The following is a 6421-nucleotide window of genomic DNA, read 5'->3' as shown; positions in this document are numbered from 1 at the left end:
GATATATAAAACTATATAGCATCTCACTGAGATAATTCTTACTAAATATATAATTGTAGTACTTCTATAGAGAATAAAAATGATAACGATATTCTCGTTGATAGGCCTTTGTGCAAACCCGTCCGGATAGGTACAAGTCACTCATCAGATATTTTTCCGGCAAACAGTCAAACTCAAACTCAAATAACTTTATTCAATATAGACGCATTACACTTTCTTATTGATGGTCAATTGAAACACTACCACCGGTTCGAAAAAGAAAATACCCTGACCTGAGAAGAACCGGCGAAAGAAACTCAGCGGTGTTTTTTTTGTTTGTCTCATATATTATATAAATAAATAATTTAATATGAGATGAAATAGCCAGGAGGCGATCGTTTCATTCCCAAGGTGTGCATATCGATCATAAACTCATTAATTGTTAATATATAATTGTAGTATTGTATATATAGTTGTAGTATATATAGTTATATAAAAATCTACATAAGTCCGTATACCAGGGAAAATTCATCATAAATCATCTAAAATAGATCAAGTGTTGTTGATATATCAAATTATATTACAATTTTCACCGAGGATTATTTTAAAACAATCTACCACAGAAGTACTATAATTAAATTGTTACACATGTTTAATTAAAAGATATAAAAGACATATGTATATTTAAAAGATACGTTTTATCGTACTATACCTATCTACTACAACTTTATCTATTTACTTTCCAAGTAAAGGAACTCCATATATCTGAAATAATTAAATAGATTTATTTATTTATTTATTTATTTATTTATTTATTTACAGGAAACAGGAAATAAATTAAAATCAAAAAGACGATAGAATAGGAAACGTTGAATATTGTTTGTGAGAGACAAACATAAAGATGAAACGATTAATCACGACGGATAAGGGCAATTACAGTACCGGGTTTTTTTTAGTAGGTAGGACGGTACCTTTTGTCCCGGGAGTTCGCGTCCTGTTCCCTCGACCGGGCAGAATGTAGAATGTTTTTACTTCCCGAAAAAAAAAGAGGTCACGGACAGTTATTCTGTTTTTATAATAAATAATACAAATAAAAATTTACTTATATATTATACGAGTTATCTTATTGCTTATGATATCTATGCCTTATATATTTACAAATATAAACATAGCGATGTATACAATAAAATTGGGTTTAAAATATAAATTTCATTCAAGTAGGCTTTTACAAGCAATTTTGAATCGTCATTATATACCAGTTCGAAATTTAGATTTTACCGAGAAGGTCCGGCAAGTGAGTTGTAACGATTTTAATAAATGATGCAACTATTCCGTACTAAAATTTCAATTTAAATGAAATAAGAATATGAAACACAGGTCAATCCGTATTCTAGCAGTACAACTACAACATAGTAGTGGCGAAAATATGTTAATCCGTTTCAAAATGTCTGTTAATATTTATTAGAATAATTGTTTCGTTTAAAAATAACATCGTTACGACTCATTGCAACGTTATTATGTAATAGTTCTCTATATTCAAATTGTACAACTTTTAATATTAGTTCACAATTCATGATTATCTTTATTGTTCGTTTAATTGCTCGTCTGAATTCAATTGAGACGTCGATGTAAGGTTATATCAATAGTGTTCTAAATTTGAATTTAATACACTTAAATGCAGTTTAAAGGTGATATCGGAACAATTAGCTCTGAAGTACATTCGCTTGAATAAATCAAATCAATGAAGCGTTTTTTTACTGTCGATATTTAAATACTAGCACCGTTTCGGGAAACAGCAAGAAACTCGCTTTTTTCTGATAAATAAACAGATTTACAATGATATTTTTTAAAATAATTATTGTCCTGTGATGGGATCCGAGCCCAATTCCAGGCGATTTTTCTTAAACAACAGTAACTAAGTAAGTACTCTTTTAATGAATAAGATGTATTTATAAATTTAGTTTTAAATTTTTTTTTTGTTTTGTAAATAGTAAATTGATTATACTTCCCGGTACCTTATTATATTTAGTTATATATTATATATATATATATATATATATAATATGTCAATTGCCAATATGTTCGATCGGTACACAAATGAATTAATTGTCCCTTTTGTTTTTTTATATGTTACTTTGAGTGCTACAAATGAACCGTCTGATTCAACCTTCATAAAATTAATGCAATGCATTTAGTTGAATTGGATTACGTTTTATTACATAAAAGGTTATACCTAATTAATAATTTTGAAACTTTAAAAAAAATAATGGACATTATCCTGTAATAACCTATAGCCCATATACATACATAAACCGTGAGAAATATTAACCGTACTCCACATGCTATGTGTAAAAATCAATGACTTCGACGAAACTTTGCACTGATCGCAAAATCCATAGCCATATAAATAGACCAAATTGTAATCTACATGACTAAATCAGTAAGTCAATGCTGCATCCATTTTTATAAACACTAGTTCTGCCCCCGAGTCCATGCATGTTTTATCTAACAAAAAAGTTATCGTTATAGCTAAAGTTCCTTCTTATTACATCAGCTCTCTATCACTGAAAGTCCAAACAAAATCGGACCAGCTCTTCGTGATATAAGTCGTAACGAACAGTGAGACAAAAATTATTAAAAATGCCAATTTGGTATATATACCGTGTGCATTTAGTAAAAAACGATTATTTTAATATCATAAAGAAACAGAATTTTATTATATTATGTATAGATAACGTATTAAATTGTCTACTATATGGGAATTTTTGGTGAGAAAATCTGTATACTGTAATTATGTATATTAGACATCCTAGAGAGGAATGTTGGACAGGACAGGCAAACAGGCCACCTGAGGGAAGAGGTTACCAAAGCCCATATATGATGTCCCTTGTTCCTGTTGACTTCCAGGCAGAATACATTACATACATATATTTAACTAATATGACTGTATTTGTTTAGTGCTCGTAAAAGCCTACTTGAATTAAGTTAATTTTGATTTTGATTATGTAGTTACACTGGCTCATTCGTCCTTCAAAACAAAACTAAGTATCACTTTTTAGGGTTAGATTTCTTATTAATATCTAAACGAATAACCATCAAATTTTGTCAATTGATTTGATTTGATTTGTCAAGCTTTGGTCTTTTATCAAAGATGTCGCTTTAAACAAAGATAATAAATGTCAGGTCAATTGCAAGCTTTTTAATGCTGATTATAACTTAGTATATAATAATAATGTATCTTTCATAGAATAATAATTATGTAGGACGCGTGTATGTTATTAGCTTCAAATGCTTAAGTATAATATAATAAGTAAGACTTTATGCACTAGAATTAAATCTACGACAGTTGTACTGGCTTCAAGTTGCAGTGTGGCGAATTGGGCATCAAACCCACATGCGTAAACAGCATTAATCGTTGTGTATATTTATAAGATAATAATATTATTGACGTAAAAATGACTTCTCATAAAAGGCATATATAATTAACATAAGAAATCCTTCGCATACTGTTAGTATGAAAATTGACCGTCAAACATTTTTAATGTACAATAATATTAAGTTCAAGATCTAAATCCACTTTCAATGTTTTATAAATAAAAATATACCTCTTTTTCTTTTCGCGCCCTGATTGATTTTATTTTAAAAAAGGAATTACCTTTTGGGAAGTGCTATCATTGTAATGTATTATGCCTCTGATGCCGAGCCGTGACTGCTCAGTGGTTTGAACGCGTGCAACTTAACTGATGAATGCGGGTTCAAACCCAGGCAAGCACCACTGAATATTCATGTACTTAATTTGTGTTTATAATTCATCACGTGCTCGGCACTGATAGATAACATCGTGAGGAAACCTGCATGTGTCTAATTTCATAGAAATTCTGAAACAAGTGTATTCCACCAACCCGCATTGGAACAGCGTGGGGAAATATGTTCCAAACCTCTTCACCTTAAAGAGGCCTTAGCCCCACAGTGGGAAATTTACAGGCTGTTGTTGTTGTTGTTTTTTGCTTTTGTATGCCTCTGATATTACTCATGCTGTACACCTTAATTTGAGTCTCTTCTTACGAGTTGTTAATTGTTTTTTCAATCGTCACGTATTCTGCAATCAAACAGATATACTTTCTATTTTTTTTGTTCACTATATAAGTGAGCCAGTGTAACTATATTCTTCAGTCCGCCTGACACTGTTATATAAAAAGGTGTCTTCTATAGCAGTCACTCAAAAATTTAAGGAACCACAATTGGAATTTGTAATAAAATAACCATCGTAAAATATGATAAAGTGTGACTTTCTATTTAGAGATTTTACAGTTAATTGAGAGTATAAAGAAAAAAATCTTCTTGTACTTTTCATAACACCTATATATAAAAACAAAAGTCACTAACAGAAATATTACTCTTTTTAGAAGTAAAAGAGATCTAATTTCATAGAAATTCTGCCACATGTGTATTCCACTAACCTGCATTGCAACAGCGTTGTAAAATATGTTCCGAGCCTTCTCATCAAAGGGAGAGGCGTTAGCCCAGCAGTGGGGAATTTACAGGCTGTTGATATTTTGAGTAGGAAAGGGTATAGGCGCCTTTATTACCTCAACTCTCGAGGGGGTAAATAAGTGCTTTATTAAAAGTTTTATCAATTTGACGGATAAAGCCGCCGGTTCCGCTAGTACATTACAATTACACAAGTGATGACGTAATAATTGTCATCGACAATTAGTGAAAGCGGATATTAACGCACGAATTAAAATCTAAGACGTTATACGCTGCATGTAATGTTACAAAACTGCATAGCTCTCTTCAAATACAGCACGAGTTCCTAGTATGTAGAGTTAGCAAAAGTTTATATTTCGACATTGCTCCGTAATCGAGATTGGAAGGATTAAAAGAAATCACGAATTGTTATTCCTAATATGGTTTGATATATCTGTATGATCTATCTGGTCCTTTAACGACTTAACCTTTTGCTGCTTCTTGGGTCAAGGATGAACCAATTGCATCGACTGTTATAAATCTACAGGATGTAATTTTCACTTGTCATGTCAATAGTCCAAATAGCCCAACAATTTATATATATAGGTTTGTTGGTAATTCGACGTATATCCGTTAGGAGGTGACAGGGGTGACTATTTGCAATAATTTTAACTCCCATATGCATAGTGCAAAAATAACCATTTCTGAGTTATCACGTTTTTTAGCTTTTTAAAAAAAAAATTTAAAACGAAATTATTTTTACATTTTTTTGATTTTTTTCTTCAAAACTGCCTTAAGAATTTAGAGTGGGCCGTCCCGACTATGCACTGATGAACACATTTTTTTATATCATATTTATATATCTTTTGATGCTTTATTCCGACATCTTTAACAATGAGTTCTATTTCAACTTATTTACATTAAATCCTTAATAAATTATATACCTAAACCTTCCTTATGCAAGTGATAGAATGATACACTAAAACCTTTTGCGATACACCCTCAATTGTCTTTTTTTATGTAATAGATAATAGGAGGGGCCAATGAAACTCCTGATGTATGTGGTCACCAAACCCGTAGAAACTGGCGCTGTTGGAAATATGATAAAATATCTCCTAAGTGGATACTACCTACTAATGAATGGTATAATTTGTCGTTCATCTTTTATCGTTCAACAGTAAAGGAAGATATAATACGGCATGTATTGATTTCACTAATATTCTGACACACTTACATCAAACGCACTAGAGCAGTGAGCAGCAGAGTGTTTTTATTTTTCAGAAGCAAACGAGCTAGTGTGACACTTGATGTGACTAATCGTCGATCGTGGACATCACCACTGGAAGGTACACAGCCTTCAGATTGAGTATTCCCAAAACTTATTAAGGGATATTACAGCACTAATGACTTTCTAGTTGACTGCACACCTTGGGAATGAGATGATCGCCTCCAGGCTGTTTCAAATAACATAAATATGTTTATTATAACATATTTTAAATTGACATTATAAAAAATGAAAAAAAAATAGATCCCGCTGAGTTTCTATCGTCGGTTCTTCAGGTCTGAGGTATTATATTCCGAACCGGTGGTAGATTTTCGACAAATAAGAAAGTGTTAAAACTTCTACTATGAATAAAGGTTTTTGACTTTGACCTATACTATGATTTAGCAAAAACCGCCCGCGACTAAGGTCTTTCCCCAACAGTGACACATTTGTTTTTACTTTTATATTGTTAATTAAAACGTCAAAACCTTGTGCTTTTTATCTATTTGTTACTATTAATAACGTTGATTAACGTTTTTTTTATATCTTCTAACACTACTTGTTGTTTTCGTTTTTGTAAATAAAATTATCTGCTCAAAAAAATTAAGTCATTAAATAATCATTAAGGAAATATTAGGTTACGTTACATTAGAAATAAAAACTTTAATACTGAATCGTTAATAAAATTAACAGGAGGCAATGAAAAAA

The sequence above is a fragment of the Vanessa cardui genome, chromosome 18, assembly GCF_905220365.1.
Source record: "Vanessa cardui chromosome 18, ilVanCard2.1, whole genome shotgun sequence".
NCBI lineage: Eukaryota > Metazoa > Arthropoda > Insecta > Lepidoptera > Nymphalidae > Vanessa > Vanessa cardui.
Note: the sequence above shows the minus strand (reverse complement) of the source record.